A 20,918-nucleotide genomic window follows, 5' to 3' on the forward strand; every position below is an offset into this window, starting at 1 on the left:
CAGTCGCTAAGTTGTGTCTGACTCTTTGCAATCCCATGGACTACCTCACTCCAGGCTTCCCTGACTTTCACTATCTCCCACAGTTTGTTTGAATTCATATCCATTGAGTCTGTGATACTGTCCAACCATCTCATCCTCTGTTGCCCTCTTCTCCTTTTGCCCTCAATCTTTCCCAGCATCAGGGTCTTTTTCAATGAGTCAGCTCATCACATCAGGTGGCCAAAGTGTTGGCACTTCAGCATCAGTCCTTCCAATGGATATTCAGGGTTGGTTTCCTTTAGGAGGGACTGGTTTGATCTCCTAGAAAGCTTTGACAAACCTGGACAGCACACGATAATCTCTGGGTCCATCCATGGTGCCGCCAATAGCCAAAGGTCATTCTGAGGTCTCATGAGACTTGTTTGTCAGCAATTGAATTTGGAGTTTTTAACGGCAAGAAACATTAGCATAGTAGGGGTAATGACTGTCCTGTGTCTCCTACTAGAAGTCATATTTGGGGAAAGCCCTCCATTTTGGATATATCACTGGCATTCAATGATATAAGAGCAAATTCTCAGGGAGAGTCTCACTTTTGACAGAGGAGGGTGTCACGTCACGTCCTCCTCTAGCACGCTCTCCTGGATATGGCATCTCCATCATGAATGCTGTGTGGCTTTGGACTAGCCTTCCCACTTCTCCGGGCCCCATTTTCCCCATCTTTAAATTAGAGAGTAGTTGAACTGGATGATCTCCAAGGACCTTCCCAACACTCAAAAGCTGTGACTCAGTCCTCATTCCCGAATGCACTAGTTATGCCCCAGGGCTCTTCCCCAAGGGACTGTCAGCTTAGTCGAGGGAGCGAGAGCGCTGGGGCCACCAGACCTTCTGTGATTCTAGGGATGGCCCTGCTGTCCCCAGAGTCCCCTTTCCAATTATCCCGCGCAGTGTGCACCTGCCTTCTTCCGAGACTCCTGTTTCCCAGAGACACGCCCGCGCTTCCTCCCACCCAGCCCCGCAGCCGTTTCAGAGGCCGGCCTCCCACCTGGCCTTGCAGGAGAGCCATTATTTCTCCTCATTCCTCTCCAACATTGCTTCTCTGACTCATGGTCGGTGGAGGGCTGGGGTGAGGGTGGAGGGGCCTGGTTTCTAGATGAAAGAGACACGGGACCTTCTTCTGGGGCCCAGGGAGAATCACTGGAAGAGGGACAAAGGAACCTAACTTCGCTTATAGTGTTTATTTGATCATTTGTTCAATTATCTGATTGTGTTTACCTGCATCAGATTCTTTGTGTACGCGTTTGTCTCTGTTTCTGGGGAGGATAGAAAGAAATGTAAGCGAGGGATTCCCTGATGTTTGTCCTGTATAGTGCCAGCCGAGTGCGTGAATGAGTGAATGCCTGCCTACGCTCATTCTGCCCCTTGCCGTCTCTGTACTTGCTGGGTTCATGTTGGGTGACACCCATGCTCTGAACTCTAATTACCTGTTTCCATGTCTGGCTTCCCCCTTAAGCTGCTAATTTTGTGAAAAGAGTTTTAAGGTTTTATTTACTTTGTTCCCCATCTTCAAGCACAGATGTAGATAAGATCAGGAGTTCGAGCGATGTGTGTTTAATTGATTGTAGATAAACACACACATCGCTACCTTTCTCATAGGAGTGCCCTGCTTTAGGAACAACAGGGCTGGCCAGTGATAGAGCCAGGCATTCCAGATACAACACTGCCATCCAGTCTCTAGAAATGTTTTAAAAACATCGTTCAAACAAGGGTATTATTAACGCACTCAGAATCTCATGTGACCAAGTGTTGAGGTAACAGCTGTGCTTAAAAGCCACCAAAGGTTATTGCTACTAATGTGAGAAAAGGAGAGAAAGAATTTTCCAGTCTTAGCATTTGAAAAGAGACTTCGCCCAGGCAATTATTCCAGTCTGGGAAGGGGAGGGGGTGCTGTCAGGAATCATGGGTGATTATCTCTTCCTAAACAACAATCCAATTTAAAAAAATCATTATAAATACTTGCTCTTCGATCTACAAAGAGGAGATGAGGAAACAAAATCATCCTATTGAATTATTCATTGTAACCAATTTTATTTTAATGAAATCGACTAGGTTCCATTACTCTAGGCTTGGACATAATCTTTGTTACAAGGAGACTTCAGCTGTAACTAAATTTGCCATAATGAGATCAGCTCACTGGAGGATACAGGGTCAGGGTGGGGAGGTGTGTGCCGCCTGGGTGCAGGGCCGGACAGGGGGCCTGGGGGCTGGCAGAACAAAAGTCCCCCCAGTTCCCTGTCTCAAAGCGAGTGCCTGGAAGCCATTCCCGCACCAACCCCGTCATGCATGGGCCAACATGTGCACACACACAGACACTACACGCACAGCCTGCATGGCTGAGTCAAGCCTCTTCCTGGAGTGTAGACATGGCTCCCTTCTGACAGCAGAGAAGAGGAGGAAGTGTAACCGTGGCCGTCATCACCCTGCGCGGTGACTAGAGGAGGCTGGTGGTTAATTTTCACCCTGTCAGGGCCTCCAGGCAAGAGGTTGATGGCCTGAGAGAGGGAGTTGTGGGCTCCTTAGATGCACTGTGAGCACCTTCGCTTCCCTTAACCCAATTATACATTCCTCCTCCACTTTCCTCCTCCTCTCTCTCTCTCTGTCTCTCTCTCTCACACACACACAGGCACGCACACGCGAGCATCCTCCAGGAACAGGCCGTGCAGATGCAGGAGCCCAGGCGTTGCAGACGCAGTGATCCCGAAGCACAGGGAAGAGAGTGGGGAGGGAACTAGCTGTTGTCGAGGTCCACCAGCCACGGAGCTGGGCCCTCATACGTGCTTCATAACCAACCCCCTCGCCATTCTTCAAGGGAAGAATTACTACTTACCTTGGAGAAACTGAGACGCGGAGTGGTTTCCGCAAGGTCACACAGCCCGTGGTGGGAAATTTAGGATGGAAAGGTTCTCCTGGAAGGCGACACTGGGAGTGTGGGAATGTGTGGTCTTGTTCAGGAGCTGGGAGTAGCCGGGTTCCTGAAAAATGTCACTGTGAATCAGGTGGAAAGAGCCACGAATGGATAGATCTTTGTGTTGGTGGTACCATGCATACTCCATGAAGTGCTTGAGGAGGAACTAAAGAGCCCCTTGACAAGGGTAAAAGAGAATGAAAAAGCTGGCTGAAAACTCAGCATTCAAAAAGCTTAAGATCATAGCATCTGATCTCATTAATTCATGACAAATGGAAGGGGTAAAGTGGAAGCAGTGACCAATTTTATTTTCTTGGGCTCCAGAAATCACTGCAGACAGTGACTTCAGCCATGAAATGAAAGATGCCTGCTCCTTGGAAGGAAAGCTATGACAAACCTAGACAGCAGATTACAAAGCAGAGAAACCACTTTGCTGACAAAGGTCTGTCTAGTCAAAGCTATGGTTTTTCTAGTAGTTTTGTATGTATGTGAGAGTTGGACCATCAGGAAGGCTGAGCACCGAAGAACTTATGCTTTCAAACCATGGTGCTGGAGAAGACTCTTGAGAGTCTCTTGGACTGCAAGGAGATCAAACCAGTCAATCCTAAAGGAAATCAACCCTGAATATTCATTGGAAGGATTGACGCTGAAGCTGAAGCTCCAATTCTTTGGCCGCCTGATGACAAGAGTCGACTCATTGGAAAAGACCCTGATGCTGGGAAAGACTGAGGGCAGGAGGAGAAGGGGGTGATGGAGGATGAGATGGTTGGATAGCATCACCACCTCAATGGACATGAGTTTCAACAAACTCCAGGAGGTTGTGAAGGACAGGGAAGCCTGGTGTGCTGCAGTCCATGGGGTCACAAAGAGTCAGGCACAACTTAGCTGATGAACAGTAACAGCAAAAATCTCCCAGGCACTGCTCACAGCTTGAGTTCAGGCTGTTCCCACTCTGTCTAGGTGTCCCTGTTGCTGGTACCCTGGTGTTCACTGAGACACTCTATCCACTTGGAGAGTGATGAAATGACCATAGTCATGTCCATTTCTTCTTTATAAGTCAGTATTGTCCTAGTCTCTGTATTTCCCCTGATGCTGCAAAAATGATAAATGCAGGTGTTTATTGGAGTTATGTTCCTGGCTCTGTGCTGGAGCCCATGGAAGAAACCAAAGAAGAAGGAGACCCAACCTCGACGTTATGAATGTGTAAGACCGTAATGTAAGGATGCTCTCAAGAGGCATAGCCCTGTCGGACTCAGCAGGCAGGCTGTCACTGTGGCTACTGCAGAGACCCCACCCTCTCTGTGCTAGATGAGTCTAGAAAATGATTAAAATTTTCATTTCCATTTTTGCATGAACCCTCCACTTCTCAAAGTCCCCAGTCTTGCTTGTCCATCCCCCTCAAACAAGATGCCCAAATTTGGTTAGCACTGATGCTGGGAGGGATTGGGGGCAGGAGGAGAAGGGGATGACAGAGGATGAGATGGCTGGATGGCATCACTGACTCGATGGACGGGAGTCTGAGTGAACTCCAGGAGTTGGTAATGGACAGGGAGGCCTGGCATGCTGCGATTCACGGGGTCACAAAGAGTCAGACACGACTGAGCGACTGAACTGAACTGAACTGAAGCTCCTTCACCCGAACATCGAGTCTTATATCCAAATGTTATCAGAAGCATCAAACCTCCCTGGCTGTGCGCATCGGGCTGAACATCCTATAATAAGAGACATTCTTGGGATGTTTTGGCCGTGCACCTTCCCGGCCCTGCTGGAATTCAAGAGGTCCCTGAGACAGAACAAAAATGGAACAAATTGAAAGTACAGAGTTATCTCTCTTCTGGGAAACTCAGCACAGCTTGGTTTAAGTGTTTGCAAAGATCCCGTCTTGTTCTCATTTGGTCTCCAGGTCTCACATTTCTCTGTGCTTTACACCACAGGCTGCCAAAGTGAGCTGCAGAGATTCCTTCATCCTGCCCCCCACCCCGCCCCGCACTGTGTTTCTTCCCAAGCCAGGTTCCTCCTGTCCAAACAGTCCCCTTCCTCCTCCCGCACGGGAGGTGGTGGAGATGCAAAGGCTATCGGAATGCACAGTGCTCTCCCAGGGATTATGGACCTGCAGTCAACCAACCAGTTTATTTGGCTGATCCTTTGAGGGTAACATTTAAACTAAGCATTTCCAGGGCTGTAGTTTCAGAGCCAAAGTAAAGACAACCTTGCTTAGAACAAGCACTATCCATAATGAGATGGAGTGCCTGTGATGCAATAAGCTGCTATCACAAGGCACTCAGGCTGAGCTGGTGGTCACACAGGAAGCCCTGGGCATCTCGCCTTCCTTTGTGACTGATTCTGACTTTGCATCCACTGATCCATGATTAGACATATCGATCATTGGCCACCTCACTGAGAATCACTAGTACCTGTTCCTTGGCATATCCAGAACATGGTGTGCCTCTATTAAAATACAAATCATAATTTGTCTTGATGGAGTTGTTGACTTATGCATTTGACTAAATGGACAAATGAAGGGATCCTGCCCTGAGAAATGTAAGCAGGTAGAAAACACAGACATCCGTGGGGTCAAGTGGAAGTCGTGCAGAGGTGGCCCTGCCTGCATAGCTTTTCTTTTTATTTGGGAATTTTGAGCCAGTTATTCCTCCAGGAACCTCAGTTTTCTCTTCTGGAAAGAGAGAATGGTGGCATCTATTTGGTGGGGATTAAGGGAGTGAATGCAGAGAAAAAGCTTAGCACTGTTTGTCGTGGTGATTGCTTTGTTCGTTTCCCATGTATCGGGTAGTGTGTGTTAATTCCGTCTTTGGTTCGTGTCAGGCCTCCTTTCTGCACCCTCATTCCAGTGAGCCACACAGCACAGAAGCTCAGTCAGCGTTTGGTTGGGTGAATAAGCACAGTTGCATTAACAAATGTTTCCTGCACACTCAGGGCTAGAGCAGGCACTTTGCGAAACTCCAGAGAAGCGCTGGTCCTTTCGTAGCCCTCACAGTGCTCACTATTCCATGGGAGGGGTGTGTCCAGCTAGAAATAGCAGCCAAGACCCAAGAGTCTGAGATTCAGAGGGAGTTTCCCTGAGGAAGAAACCGCACTGCTATCAGCTTACTCAGCCAGCAGGGAAAAAAGCCAGCATGTAGGGATGGAAAAGTCCTTTGCCCACTTTCAGAAGGTCCTGGACAAATTATAAAAATAATATTTTCCAAGTTCAGCTAGGCTCCGCATCAAATTCCTTGAATCCGACTTAAGCTACTGCAAAAGTAGGAATTGCTGCTCTCATCTGACAGATTGGGACAGTAAGGCTCTGAGAGCTGAGGGACTGACTAGTTTGGTGGCGGGGGGCGTGCCCTTCTAAGAGACCGCGGCAGAACCAGGATTCAGCTTGCAGGGTTCATCCCAGGAGCCTGGGTGCAGGACAAGTCAGCTCACGCCCACTTCCGTGGCTGACACAGGAGAACAGATGAGGAAGCCTGCCGTTTGCGTGTTTTCTTGCCTAGCTTGCATTCAAGTACCTCGAGGAAAGTGGGAACCCCCCTCTCCAGGACCCCCAGTATGGCCCCACTGTTTCTGCCATGCCACCAACATCTCTACCTAGGGGCAGTCATTCTTTCACGTTAAGTGTTGCCCTTTCCAGAAAGTCACTTAAAACACGTTTATGAAAATATGGGAGAAGCACAGGAAATGTTTCAAGTTGCTGAACCCTGAGGGTAGATTTTTGGCTCCATGGCTAATTATTAATGGATTGTGGGAAAGAACATGAAGGAAAACACCAGCAGGACAATTGTAGGTGGAAGGTTTGCAGGTTTGTCACGAAAGCATGTGCTCTACCTGAGAAGCCTTGAGATGTTGGTAAGGGAATCGCAAGAGATGCGCGCTCCCTGGTGCCACCGAGCCGTAGGCCCAGAATGCGTAGGGACCATTCATCTGCGTCTCCTGCGTCCTTGTGTCCAGAGGAAGGGAGCAGAAATCCACTGGGCTCTCTGACATAAGGACAAGAGATCTTTCCACTGGCACCCATGGTGCAGGATAGGACGTTCTGGGACCGAGGAGTCAAGGGGAGGGTGGGTGAATATTTCCTCTGGGTGTGATCGCTGAGCTGTGCCTGGAAGAATAATCTGGGGTAGTAGAGGGGTGTTGAAAGGAAGATCATGTCAGAGAGACAGAGAGACAGACAGGGAGATAGGCATCCAAAAAAGGTCAATAAGAAATTCAGGGGGAAATAAAAAATGAGATCCAGGGGATGTCAAGAGAGATGGGCTATGAAAATGATGTGGCACCCGCCCTCCGATGCTTGAAATTTAGACTTCACTATTTATTTACGGGCTGCGCGAGGTCTCAGTTGTGGCACCCAGGATCTTGGGTCATTATTGGGACATACGGGATCTTTAGGTGTGCACACAAACTCTTAGTGGCGTGGAGGATCTAGCTCCCCAGTCAGGGATTGAACTCAGGCCCCCTGCCGTGGGCATGTGAAGTCTTAACCGCTGGACAAGGGAAGTCCCTACATGTTATTCCAAGTGCAGTGAGGAGCTTCTCTGAGATTCTGAGCTGGGCACCAACAGGTCAGATGCTTATTTGAGGATGAGGACTGACCTCTAGGAGCACCGCCTGAAAGATGGGTTTGAAGCACCTTATGAAACTCAGAACTTTTGCTTCTCATCTCAGAATGAAGAGCTGCCTTCTGTGCATGCAGAAGGTGGACGTTCTTGCCTGTGCCACGCTTTCTTCTACTTCTTTCTCTTCTTGTACCAGCTACTGGTATTGCATTGAAACAGCCCCACGTGGACATTTTGCCTGGATGAGCCGTTCTCTACTGATGCTCGTATTGGCAAAGAGCTGGGAGGGTGGGGTGCAGCAACTGTGAGCTCAGTACCCAGTGCTGAGGCCCCTGCTGAAACGTGTCCCTTCACCAGTGTGGTCAGCTCTTCTCACTGGTGAAATGGGGCACCATCCACTGGTGGTGGGGGAAGCAGGAGACCAAGGAGATGCGCCAAAATGTCAGAGAGGATTCCAAGCAGTTTTCCCAAGTACCCAAGGGATCTGCTTTCTTCTGGTGGTTTCTGAATGATTTCTCAAGAGCACATGTGTGAGTCATCTAAGGAGACAAAACAGCTAGTCCTATGGCCTGTTACAGTCTGTCCCATTGGTGTGGGGCACCCAAAAATCCCTCCAGAAGACTAAAAGCCAGTTCCTGTATCAGAAAGGACCCCCTTGCCCTGGTGGCTATAATATCCTGGACTTGATATGGAAATGTGGGTTGGGGTGGGGGGGGGGGCAGGGGGCGGACTTTAAATCTATCAAATTTTTCATGACCCCGGCGAAGGTCTCCACCAGACTCTCCTCCACCCCTCTTCTTTGCTCCCTTCTTAAGTCATTCGCTGTTTCAAGCTTTATTCAAACCAATAAATGCTTGACACTATGATTGTGCCTTCCCAACTTTGAGTGACGAGAGTTTTATAGAAAAAAATGAGGTTTAGGATCAGCTCAACCTGGCTTCGATTCAAGGGTCACCAATTACCGACTCTGTCCCTCCAAGCAAGCTGGTTCTCCTTGCCTCTGCCCCATCTGTAAAACAGGAGTGGCAGCATTCCTATGGCAGGCGTTGGTCAAGGGTGAGACAGTGGGTCCACAGCTGTAGTTTTCCTTCTGCTAGCAACTAAAAACTTTTTAAAGAAGTGCTTCTTTCTGTCCATGGAGTTTTAGCCACTGAGGGATCCAATGAGGAAGTATTGAGTTCTGTGTTGTTATTTTTAAAGAAACACTCTTTAGGACTACAGAAATCTAAGCAGAGAGAGACTTTGAGAGTCTCTTGGTCTTATTTCACTTAAGATTCGGCTGTGATGAAATAACTTCCCTAAACCCCTCAATCCCTATCTGTTAGAAAGCAATTCTGATATTTGGATTTAAAACCCACTGTAGTCTTATTGTGAACCTACTATGTCTCCATTCAGTTCAGTTCAGTCGTGTCCAACTCTTTGCGACCCCATGGACTGCAGCACACTAGGCTTCCCTGTCCGTCACCAACCCCCAGAGCTTGCTCAAACTCATGTCCGTGGAGTCGGTGATGCCACCCAACCATCCCATCTTCTGCCGTCCCCTTCTCCTCCCGCCTTCAGTCTTTCACTCTGTCTAGAACATCCTTTTCAGCAGGGAGTCGAGGCTGAGAGGAAGTGTTCAACCACTACCTTCAAGTCATCTGTAGTGTCCTTGGAGGACAGGGAACCTTGACACAGGTACTTCTAAGAAGGAAAGAAAAACTTGGGCAAACCACTGTGGTATGCAGGCACGTGGAGTTATTCTTAGAGACACGTGCATTGACAGGGGAGGGTGTGCTGGCCTGTGCAGCAGACACGCACGGGTTACCAGGAAGGTGCTTCATGGAGCAGAGAAGGCTCTTGCTTGCCAGTCGACTCCTGTCTTGCAGCCCAAGAGCAAGCCAGGCTTTGTGGTTTGGGGCAGCTTCCACTGGCTCTTTGCAGAGAGCAGACATGGCCGGGCCAGTTCACACCACAGCCCCTCCTGCAAGACCCCTAGGCCTTTGTCTTTCTTGCACCTTTCCACCCTCTCCTCTCCCATCTTGCTGTCTGTATTCTCCACATCGTCCCTCCCTCCTCATCCTTTCAGGACCAGACCCTTCCCTCCTTCCTTGCTGTCTACTCAGGCTCCCGCAAGACTCAACTCCATCCTTGTCTTTCATTTTCTCTTCTTTTTATTTTTAAAATTATTGTTCTTTTAAGTGGGGGCACCGGTGTTTCGCCAGCATCATCTTTGCTGTATAATTTAGTTTCATGTCCTGTACCCAAGAAACATGTCAAATATGTAAACAGCGTTCACTCTCCGAGACCGTAATACGCTTAGGAAGCAGCAGCCGGTCGAGCTTGCTGAGCCCGCGGCTTCGGCGGTATTGGAGTCTGCCCCCAAAACCACATGCTCGTTTCTCCAAGTCTGGAAGTAAACTTTCTCAAGCCAGGCCCAAAGGATGGGGGTCTGGGGAGAGTTGGATGTCGGTTGTGTACAGCATTTTGCTTCTGGGGTGTGTGTGTTCATTTGTTTGTTTTGCAACCCCCTTGCCCCCCACTCTCCACCCCAACATCCTTACTTTTAAAAAGTAATCTAGGCAGTCTATAGAAGCTGCATGCTCTGTCTCTCAGTTGTGTCTGACTCTTTGCGACCCCATGGACTGTAGACCGCAGGCTCCTCTGTCCATGAAATTTCTCAGGCAAGAATACTGGAGTGGATTAGTGGATTGCCATTTCCTTTTCCAGGGGATCTTCCCAAAGCAGGGATCAAATGTCCCTTGTGTCCCCTGCAATGGCAGGAGGATCCTTTACCCCCATGCCACCTGGGAAGCCCGTTATCTATAGAACCAGACCAAAAAGAGCTTTCTACCCTCTTCACCACCCCAGACACAGATTTTTTTAAACTCACCTAATTCTTTGGCCAGATCCATGTGCCAGGATATATTTGTAGCGTGTTCATTTTTCAGGGAGAAATGGACTCAGAGAGGCACGTGACAGGTACCCATGCTGAGGGGCAAGCTTCTGTGCCAGGGTGGTCCAGCAAAGTCTTCCCTGGGGGGCTCCTGCCCGCCCTGAGACCTTTTCCAAACTGGACCCATACATCCAGCTGGTGGAAGGGGATGCTTGCCTGAAGCCTGCATTTGTCTCCATCTTGGGAAAGAGACGTGAGTTTGGGAGAGATCTGGCCTGCTGGCAGGATACTGCTCTCAGGAATTGTGGCTACTGCCAGGGTGATGCCCAGGTCTGCAACACAGCTGCCTGGGGCAAGGGGTCTGGGAAGAGAAAAGTAATTCAGAGCCATGCAGGAAGGAGAGAAACTGACACACACTGGGGACCTGTGGTCAGTTCATGTGCCAGAGAAGGTAGGACTGGGTCAGTGTAGAGAGCCGGCCTCCAGATCCGTTCTCTGATAGGACTTTTGGTGACAGTGGAGGTGCCTACTGCCCCTCCTGGCACTACTGCCCCTCGCCACCTATTGTACTGAACCCTGGAGATGCGACTCAGGGCACTAAGGAACTGAACTTCTGATGAATTTAAAATTAAATAGCCACAGGCAGACACTGAGCCCCGCTGTTGGAGCTGTTCTGGTTTAGCCCGTCCTCGTGCGGCCACCTGTAGTGAGACCCAGGGTGACCAGAATCTCTCTCTGCCTCAGTCTCCTCATCTGTAAAACAGGGAGATGAACTGGCAGTTGCGAGTGTTCTAGAAAACGGCACTCAAACAACACGTGGAGCATTGCTTGGCATGTAATAACTGCTGTCTACCCGGATTCACTTTGGTGATGGCATTAAATCCTTATAATCTAGTAAGAACTGTGTTCTCATTTCACAGATGGGGAAGCAAAAGAACCCTTCCTCCAAATGGTGGCACAGGAGTGAGACCAGTGCTTTCAGGCTCCACAGCCCATGTGCTTTCCAGCAGACACACTTCTCCCAAGAATTTTTTTTTTTTTTTAGAATAACCCTTCTTTTGTTCCCAAAGTGAAATATGACATACTTATCTTTTTGTGATACATCATCTTAAATCATTAAGTCTGCACGTATCTTTATTGGAGGAATTTTCCTTTTGTAGTACCTTTTCCATCGTTCACAATAAATATTGGTCTCAGGGATCTCTCTCTTGTGAAAGATCTCTATTTATTTATATTTATGTGCCGTGTTCCCCACGGCGTATAAAATCCCAGAGTCTTAGCAGGTAAGGCCTTCCACGGTCTGTGTGCCTCAGCTCTTCCTCACAGCCTGTTGTCTAACAGGTTTGTTAGACAGGAGCCTTCCAGACAGAATGGACCCATCTGCAATCCCCAGACAGACCTTAGAGTTTCCATTTCTTCTACATGGAAACACCATCCTTCATTCATCCACCTTTAAAAAAAATTCATTAATTTTTGGCTGTGCTGGGTCTTCCTTGCTCTGCACAGGCTTTCTCTAGGTGAGCAGGGGCTCCTCCTCACTGCGGTGTTCAGGCTTCCCATTGCAGTGTCTTCTGTTGTGGAGCATGGGCTCTAGAGAGGGCGGGCTTCAGTACTTGCAACGTGCAGGCTCGGTACTTACAGAACCCCAGCCCTAGAGCATGGGCCTCAGTAATTGTGGCTCGCAATTGTGACTCACAGCACAGCTGCTCCACGGCATGTTGGATCTTCCCGGCCCAGGGGTGGAACCCGTGTCTCCCGCGTGGGCAGGTGATTCTTAACCACTGGACCACTAGGGAAGTCCTCTCATTTAAAGCTTAACTATCTTTCAAGGTCTGCTTCAACCAGCTCCTCTTTCACGTGCATCTCTTGACCATCCCAGCCCGTGTGGAGCCCTCACTCTCTGATACCACATAGCACTTCTGGAACCATCCGTGGCCCGGCATAAGTGGCCTTTTATCAGTACTTTGCATCTGCCTTTGTCTATGACTTTCCATACCACATGTCCCATGAACTGCCATGTATCTGGGCTCCATCTTACACCTTGAGGTACGGCAGGTCTAGAACAGAGTTTGCTACCGGAAAAGCCGAGTTTCACAGTGTTACAACACATATACAGCTGCCAACCCCTCTAAGAGATAATGACTAACTTTCACTGGTTGCAGAGGACTAAGCTGAGACTCACGAAGGTTACTTGACGATAAAAATGAGAGGACAGATGCAGAGGAACGACTAAATAATAATAAATGACAGTAATAACCAAGGACGTAGTAGTAATAGCAATAGCTGGTGGTGATAGCAACATAAAAGGTCTGGCTTTCTGCCTGATTACTCCATGTCAGGACCTCTACCCAGAGTTTCACTCTGTTGTTAGCACATTTATACCCGCCAGCCCCTTTGGGAAGTAGGGACTAACTTTCACTGGTTTACAAAGGACTAAGTTGGGACTTAACAAAGGTGAAGTATTAATAACTTACCCAAGTTTCTACAGCCAGCTGAGGGTGAGGCAGGGAAATCTGGAATTCATGCCCAGGACTGTCTTCTTCTAGAACCAGGAAGAAAGAAGTGGGAAGGGACAATGGAGGGGAATGCTAAGAGTGTTTCTGGCCTGCAGGGCTATGTGTCTGCACTTGCAAGGGATTTTTTAACCCTGGGACAACCCTCCAAAGCAGACCTCGTCATTTGATTTTTCAGTGGAGGAACTGAGGCATCTTAGAGCATTCAGTCATGATGTCAGTGAGTTCTGGCCCATATCTCTCGGATGTGTGTGACTTCCACAGCTCATGGAAAGTTCAGGCAAGCGGCAGGTGTAGGATTGTTGAGAAGGTCATATTGTGGATCCCAGATCATGCTGGGATGGTTCCCATGGACCATGTCTCAAAACAGCTGCTTCAATACTCTGCTCTTCTGCAGATGCGTGCTGCCTCGTCCAAGGGCCCCCTGGGAGAGAGCACCACCGCAAATGGCCTCTGTTCCCCAGAGGGCTCTGTGGCTGGGGTGGTGGACATGGGTGTCAGCAGCGCCCATTGGACATTTGATGGGCAAACCCCCGATTTGCATGTCACTGTCCCTCCTGCTGAAACCTGGAGAGGAAGGCCAGAGAGAGATGCCACCCTCGTCCTTCAGAATGTGAGCCCTTCTTTGAGCCGGAAGGTCAGCATATCATATGCCAGCCCTGTCCTCGGGTCCTTGCGTGCATCAGAGCATGGTATCCTTCAGAGCCTCTTCCTTGGAGAAATCAAGCTGGAGCAGCCCTGCCAAGAGGACTGCTGCTCTTCAAAAGCAAAGAGGAGAGGCATGCATGCAGCACTTTCCAGCGCTTTCTCCCAGGGTGATCAGAGGGGATCAGAAAACCCTGAGGTTTGTGGTGAAGGGCAGAACCCAAGACAAGGTGCTCTGAGTGGCCTGGGCACCAGTTGGGCCTCCCTGCAGGCAGTGGCCTGGGCACCGAGTGGGGCTCCCTGCAGGCAGTGGCCTGGGCACCGAGTGGGCCTCCCTGCAGGCAGTGGCCTGGGCACTGAGTGGGCCTCCCTGCAGGCAGTGTGACTTGTCCGTCATCCTGGTCACAGCCTGGGGCACATACATCTTTATTAGGAAAGGAGGAGACGGTGAAGAAGGGGAAGGGAGAAAACAACACAAAGACAACCTGGAAACTCCTAGTTTTATGAACTTGAGAAAGTCTTGTTCTTTTAACGCACAGCTGTTTTTAAGTGAAAAATCACTCCCTTGACCTTTCTCGAATAGGCCAGTGTGGTCAAGACTGCCATTAACCACTGCTCAACTATGCTTAACCAAGGGTTTCAGTGACCGGGCACCGAGTTTGGACACGGTCACCATTTCCCTGATTAATCCATGCACATTTCAGGGATCCCAGAGTAGGCGAAGGAGCCGTCTGGAGGCTACCTCGGACAGCCTGCGTGAGTCCGAGTGGTTCTGAGCTGTGCTTTGCTCCTCAGTTGGCCGTGTCTGCCAATTCCACCCCGAGCCTGTAGACAGGGCATTCCAGAGTAAAGCTCACTGGATCTGTGTTCTCCGTCTTTGGTGTCTGATTTTCTGACACAGGCATTTGGGGGCACTGGATTTAGAGCAGACGGTATTGCTTGGCCCTGTTACTAGAACGACAGTACCCTGGTATTCTGGTCTTGAACTGGAAGTGTTTCCATACTCAAAGTCCTGTTTGAAAACTGACGGTGCCCCCAAACTTTGAAATACATGTCAGATTCATATTGCTTCAGGATTCATATGGAAGGCTGGTGATGCCTCCGAATTTTCACCTCACGCTGCCAGTATCTCTAGGTTTCAATCCAGATTTGAGTGTACATTCTAGTTGAAGATAACAGCACCATCTTGGTCTCTTCCAGAGTCTAGGCTGCTTATATTCTGACCTAGAATTCATGAAATGTCATTCATTGCTTTCAGTACAATTTTTTTTGAAGAGATTTGGAAACACATAAAGTTAGCAATGTGATTTTTAAAAAGAATACGAATGTCCTCAGAACTGTGTTTGCAGCAAAATTCTACATCTCGAACTTTATCCTTCATGCTTCTGCTATTGACATCATCTGGGAAACTGGGTTTGTCATGGCTCAGCTGTGGCCCAGTTTTTCTCCTTCTCTAGCTTTTTTTTTTCTCCAGCCCTTGCTCTCCAGCCTCTTGATATTAAGATTTGTCATTTCAGGCCTGGTGCTTGGGCACAGATTGTCTGGGAACTTCCTTTTTCCAAGTTCCTCTCGGCCTGCACAAACCTTGAGCAAAGAGCCCACCACATTGTTGGATGGGTGCTTGCTGGCATCATCATTTACTCTCCCCACCCTCCACTTGGGTCTGGGACCTCTTTCGGGGAAGGGGTTTTATCTTTATGGTCTTTTTTTCCCCTTCTCTGGGATCCATTTTCCTTAGATATCATGAGATAAAGAACCTAACTCGTAATAAGTGTCATGTCAGTGTATATTGAATGAGTGCATGAGTGAATGAATGAGAGAGAAATATAAGAAGTATGTGAGCTTTGGCCAGAGCAAAATTTGAGTGTTCCAAAAGAAGACTGAGATCTCTGGAAGCACCCCCAAGCCCCCATCCCTCACCCCTAAAGAATTTTAAGAAGGTCCTGCAACCCACTATTCTAACCCTGTCAGCATCTTAACTGCTGGAGGAGACACATGTACCATGAAGTCACCCACGGACCATCTGGCTGGGGATCCCGTGTCCCTCCTCGGCTTCAGGAGATTACGTAAACTGGACAGCAGCCTCCAGATGTTAGCAGTTTCTGCTCATTTTTTTCCCCTCCCTTTTCAACAACAATAATAATAATTAAAACAAACACGGGCCTCATCCCCTACCCGCACCCCTGAAATTACAAACAGGTGGGTCCAGATGCCCTCCCCATCCCAAGGCATAGTATCTGAGCTGAGTCCCGAGCCTTGGGGAGGCCTGTCCTGCCCCAAGCCAGCCAGCCAAGCCAGCTGCCCTGTGACTCCAGCCCCAGGCCCCAGAGCAGGCCCATGGCCATGTCATGAGAAGGGCCTCTGCTGGACTTTCCCTCTCTCTGGCTCCCACCCCCGAAGCCTTGGCCTCCAACTTAAATGGATGTATTTTGGAGGACTAGGTGGCTTAAGAGATTAGTAATGAGATCCCAAGTCTTTCAGTGCCGGGTCAGGAGTTCAGAGGCGGGCCTGGGTGACTGGTGAATGGCGTAATTACGGAGCCGGGAGCGGGCCTGCGGAGGGCCCCTGTGAAATGAGCCTGGCCCGGCCTCTAAAGGGACAAGTTGTCAGCTGCACAAAAGCCGACCGCCACATCCGACACTAATCACTCTCCCTTGTTAGAGGATTTACTAGCTGGAGGAGCCCGAGCCCCCTGCCCAGCGCCTCCTCGAAACGGGTGGGTGGGTTCCGGTGCTGAGCACGCCCAAGGCCCAGCTCTGCTGTCTGGGAGATGGGAGATGGTGCTGACCCCGAGGGTCAGCGTGGTAAGAACCCCCATGTTGTACAAAGTCAGTGGCTGACCTGTGTCCTTTTGTTAACTAGCACTCCCACTACCATGGTGATTATTTCTTCCTCTTCCTTGGCCTCAATTTTCCCACCTGAAAATGTTTAATAGGACTCTTTCACAGTGAGATGAGGATGGAGTTGATGGCGGTGAAAGCAGGTGAGTGCTCACCATCACTGCCGTCATCGTCGCTTTTCTGCAAATCACCATTTACCCTAGGTGGGTCCCAGTTTCCTCATCTGTGTCAAAGGAGGCAGACTTGTAGTACCACCAGCGGGAATCAGACCCGGACTTCACAGTCCTGATTGGTGTGGCTTAAGGATGCCGTTGGTCCCCTTTGAAACTCAGGCTCCCTACCTGGAGAGCAGATGAGGATGGCAATTCCTGCCTTACTCAGGAAGGAGAGGATCTGTGCTTGGGACATAGTTGCTGGTTTAGGTGTTGGCAAAGAAAGTGTGTTTTGTCTTTGTCATTGATCATGGACACCTTCTGAGGCCCCTCGCATAAATACTTCCTTTAGAAGAAGGTTGGGGCATCCAATTTCTGTCCCTTAGAAGTCCTGAGTGCCTGTCTGTAAAATTAGGGCATTGAGTGAGTGGTTCCCAAGAATCAATTCTGTGACTCTCAACCTTTTCTTTTCTAAGAAAGTTGGTTTCCTCACCTGTGAAAATATCAGGATGCTTTGTGACAGTGGTGTTTTAAGTGACGTCTTTGCACGTTTCCCCTTGAGAGCCTAGGCGTCTTTTCCAGGACCATTTGATCAGACCGGGGGCTTATGCCCCAAACCATAGCATTCCAGACACATGTGGGAGGGGTGGGCCAGGAGGATATTAGACCCCTAAGGAGTGTGAAATGCCTAATGTGTTAGGGACAGACTCTGGGGGGCAACAAGGTACTAGCCACCCTGGAGCTGAGCCCCAAGGCTGGAGGGCATCTGATGCCAGGGTACCTTATCTGTGAGGGTCTCCTGGGTGGGGAGGCCCTGAGGTCTGCCGAGTGGAGGAGGTAACTCTACACCCCAGGCACCCGCCCTATACACAGGAAATGCTTCTTTGCTCGATTGTCCACGACAAATAATAAATCCTGAAATTGAAAGAAAGGCAATCCAACCTTCCCACTCCCCTTTCAGTCTTTTTAAGGCAGGTTTCAAGGGGGACCCTGTTCTGAGGGCTGGGGCGGGGGTTGGGGGGGTAGTGAGCACTGTTTCTGATGATCAGGAAAGAAAGCCTGGCTTTCCCCCCCTTTCTGTCTGTCTGTCTCTCTGTCTCTGTCTCTCCCCCTAGTCATAGTAGTAGTTTAGTCGCTCGGTCGTGTCCGGCTCTTTGTGACCGCGTGGACTCTTTCACTAGTAAGCGTGTAAAATGGAGACTGGAGGAGGAAATCGAAAATGTGTTAACGGAAGTCGGATGAGGGGATTGAAAGTGTGTGTTTGTATCGTGTAATGTTAACCTCAGTAATGGATACCTTTTAAGATATTTTGTGTCATACTCAGGGGGTCAGTTTGGAGGAAGGAGCACAGGAAGGCGATCAGGAGGGGCAGAGCAGTGAGTGGGGAACAGGACCCAGGCGGGAGAGGACCACAGCGTTCCACAGCCAGTGAAAGCGGACCTGAGCCAGAGTCGGCACATTTGGTCTCCATGCCACCTTCATGGAGACCAGGCATGCGGAGCTCGTGTTAGACGCCTGATACATATTAAGGACCAATAACATCCCTGTGACTGGTGTCAGTTCATTCTTTATTCAACTAGCTTAGTGCTTACTTTAGGCTTTCCCCTGGTAGCTCAGTTGGTAAAGAATCTGCCTGCAGTGCAGGAGACCCGGGTTCAACCCCTGAGTCGGGATGATCCCCTAGAGAAGGGCATGGCCACCCACTCCAGGATCCTTGCCTGGAAAATCCCACGGACAGAGGAGCCTGGCAAGGTACAGTCCACAGAGTCGCAAGAGTCGGATACATCTCAGCGACTAAACCGCCTGTGCTTAGTATTAAAGAGGTAGCAAGTAAGGCCTCATGCTTGCCCTCAGTGAGCCAACAGCCAAGTGCAGGGCCTGCAGATAGGCCCACCTCCTGGGCCAGGCCTGAGCCAGGGTGAGTCTGCAGTCAGGGAGGCAGCAGGCCCGGGCTAAGGACGGCTGTCCTGGGCAGGAGGTGGGGGAGCGGCTGCCCTGACCCCACAAGTGGGCCTCGAGTGCTCCACTGGGCTCAAGGGCCCTTGCGCTTCCTTGAGGCGTCTCAGGTTCTCACAGGGTGGCTTTAGGGAGTAAGCGAAGCAGTGGAATCAACCAGGCTCTGGAGTGCATTACGCTAATGAGAGAGATGGCTGTGAGTACCATTTCTTTTGTCATCGGCTTGTTCACAGCACGTCAGCGCTGGGTGAGCCTGGGTGGTAGCCGGATGCAGCTGCCAGACGTACTGGTGCTCCTGAACGGATGCTGGGTCTCTGGTGTCTTCCTGCATCCAGCGGTCATCATCACCTCCCAGCGCTGGTCGAGGCCCCCAGAGACCCGGGCTTCTGGGTCAGACGTTGTCAGCTCTGAACCGCATGTGCGGCCTTGGAAAAGCTGCATCATCTCAACAAAGGCCATGTTCAAGGAGCCCTGCCCAGTGACCTGCACTGGACACCAATGAAAAGGAGAGATCAATCAGGCATGGGCAATGTCCTCGAAGCTCATGCGTGGGGGACAGATGGGCGAGAAACCACAGCACAGCGTGTTACACAAAGGCTGTGACGAAGCGTCCTCGGCTCGTCCAGCCACAGGATGGGGAGAGAACGGACGTTGAGTCAGACCACTTGGCTTTGACCTCTACGTCCCAGGGGAGCAGCCAGTGCCTTCCAAACCTCAGAGCCCTTATCTCTCCAGGAGGGACACACACACACACAAAATGGTCATTTCTCAGCGTTATTGTGAGGGTCAGAGGAGGTAATACATGGGGCAGCATCAGTCCTGGGGGGCCATCCTTAAGAGCCAGTCCCCTGTCCCTCCCCAACAGGAGCTCTGAGGAGGGAGCAGCATGTTCTCAAAGGAACAGCCAAGCCAGCTTTATAGAGGCAGCTTTATTTCACGTTGACAACTCTGTGTCCGCTATCCCAAGGCCCCTTACAGCCTGCAGTCTTCAGAGCAAGGACCCCTGCCCACCTCTGCAGCCTTGCAGTTCTTGGGGAAATGGCTTGGCTTGGGGCCTGTAAACCTGAGGTTAACGTGTGGCCCGAGTAGAAATATTCTGAACCACTGCCTGGGGAGTGTGTGTGTGTGTGTGTGTGTGTGCACAAGTGCTTGTTGTGCACACACGTCTGCGCTTACCTGCAGTTATTGTCAGCATGCTCCCCTCCTCCTCCCTATTCCTTTTCCTCTCTTTTTCCATGAGGCTCTTTCCCAGGTCCCTTTGGATTGAAAGAGGAAATTGGAGAAGATGGGCTCGAGGTTTGACGAGCACTTCCTCCATCCTGTGATTGACAAAAGGGCATGTAAATCTGTAAAAGTGAAATTCAGGAGAAACCTCCTGGCATCTCCCTTGTGTGGGAAAATGCCAGAACGCCCACTCCCCCTCCTCTCTCTCCGTCCCTGCCTTTGTGTACTCCGTGTGTGGGTGGAAGATAAACTGGATTTAAAAAACCCTTTGAAAGCAAGACATCGTTAACTCCTCTAATTGAAAGCAGTCTTCTGCAAGGGAGGAGGTTTGGAGGCGGGTGCTGGGTGTCGTGGCTGGCAGTGCCTGGTGTGGATGAAAGTCCCCAGGTCCTAGGGCCACAGAGGCCTCTGCTTCTGTCAGCTGAGAGCCAGCCCGGAGGACCACTGCAGCACTGTTCTGCTCCCCACTGGGCTCTGTCCCCCACCTGTCTGTCAGGCATGATGGCTGGAATCAGATCTCGGAGGACTTTCCCAACTCAAACATCGATGATCTCAAAGCTCTGGGAGAAGAACTTCCAGCTCTTTTGCAGCACACACAAAAAGAAAAGAAAAAGAAAACAGAAAACATGTTGCTGGAATGACTGCAGTAAAATTTTAGGTTATTTCTCCAGTTGCCTTAGAAATGCTGGCTGTGATAGGAGTTAGCTTTTGGCCTCAGGGTATCAGAGACATGGGATCCCTGAGCCAACTCAGACCTACAGGAGCGTCATATTTCACTGCAGAATCGATACTTTTGCTGGAAAGAACTGGACATCAAAAGGTGGCAGAATGTCAGAACAGAAGAGCCCTTTGAGGTTCCATCTTACTCCATCCGTCTACAAGCAGGAACAATGAATGTCAGAGAAAGTTAGCAACTGAGTTGGTTCTAGGAGGCAGGTCCTGGAGCCTGGCAGCGCGGGGCTCTGTGAACCACACAGCTCCATCCCAGGACAGGCCTGGAAGGTCCTGCTTTTGTCTGCTGAACCATTCAGCAGACCAGGAGAAACAACCAGAAAAAACCCCAAGTCCATTATCTATAACGGCCCTGAGCCATATGTAGACAAGCTCTCTTCAAATTATATCTACAGTTAAGTCGGGGCTGAGTTTGCACCTGGGTTTGAGTTTTGGTTCTACTAACTAGTTGTGTGACCTTCAGTGAACTTTGCTGTTGTTCAGT

The 20,918-nt window shown here is 49.9% G+C and overlaps 1 protein-coding gene across 1 annotated transcript in view; it reads left to right on the forward strand.

Moving 5' to 3' along the window:
* Positions 1–20,918, forward strand: part of PAPPA (pappalysin 1) — a 263,068-nt gene that overhangs the window by 151,409 nt on the left and 90,741 nt on the right. The window lies entirely within an intron of this gene.

The sequence above is a fragment of the Oryx dammah genome, unplaced genomic scaffold (assembly GCF_014754425.2).
Source record: "Oryx dammah isolate SB20612 unplaced genomic scaffold, SCBI_Odam_1.1 HiC_scaffold_1, whole genome shotgun sequence".
Classification (NCBI taxonomy): domain Eukaryota; kingdom Metazoa; phylum Chordata; class Mammalia; order Artiodactyla; family Bovidae; genus Oryx; species Oryx dammah.